The sequence below is a fragment of the Lemur catta genome, chromosome 3 (genome assembly GCF_020740605.2).
Source record: "Lemur catta isolate mLemCat1 chromosome 3, mLemCat1.pri, whole genome shotgun sequence".
NCBI classification, from domain to species: domain Eukaryota; kingdom Metazoa; phylum Chordata; class Mammalia; order Primates; family Lemuridae; genus Lemur; species Lemur catta.
Genome location: NC_059130.1, coordinates 110,523,532 through 110,524,466, shown reverse-complemented (window position 1 = coordinate 110,524,466; position 935 = coordinate 110,523,532).

Below are 935 nucleotides of genomic sequence, written 5' to 3'. Positions count from 1 at the left end.
TTTACCAAGCTAGGGTTGGTTTACTTTTGTTGGTTTGCAAACAATAAATGATAACCCAGGATAGTTGAGGCAAATGCAAAGTTTCACATGAATCACAGAGAGTGAGAGAGAGAAGGGATAAAATTGCCCTCAATTCTCTTACCATCCCCAAAATGTCATGATTTTAAGTCCACTCACATTTCAAGACACACACCACTACATTCATTTCATTCATGCATTCATTCCACAAACATTTATGAATGTTTTACTATAAACCAAGAGTCATGCTGTGTACTTTACATATACTATCTCGAGTAGGCTATAGGAGGTCATTATTGCTATCTTGCAGATTAGGAAAACAAGGCTGAGAGAGGTAAAGTAACTTCCCCAAAGTCACACATCTAGAGGGATCTAAAGCAAGACCTGAGCCAAGCCTAAGTCCTGGAGGAAGTAGGCTGTATTCCAAAGCAAATGAGCTGTGCACTCAGGCAGCCATTACTGGCTGGATGGCCCTAGACAAGTCACAGAACTCTTTTCAGCAGCAATTTCTCCACCTCTGCAGGTTACGAGTATGCCCAGATATTTTATACAAGACAAGCACTTTGTAAATTGTAACACATAATACAAAGCAAAGCCATTATATCAGCTCTTCAAGGACTGGGTCTCACTCATCTTTGGATCTCTTGGTGCTTTCCCCACTAGTGTTTATTTCCGTTAATGTTTATCCTCAATTAGTGCAATTAGGACAGTCTTCTTCGCACAAACTCATCTTATCTCCCTCACTAGCCTGGGACCTCCTCAAGGACAGGAATGATGCTTATTCATTTCTAATCCCTTTCTGCCCCCAGTGCAGCATCTGGCATGCATCCCTCCATTCCTTCCCTCTTTTATTTGTTTCATAACAAAATGGCTGAGTGTCCAACATGTGCCAAGCACTACAGACTATAACACAGCAA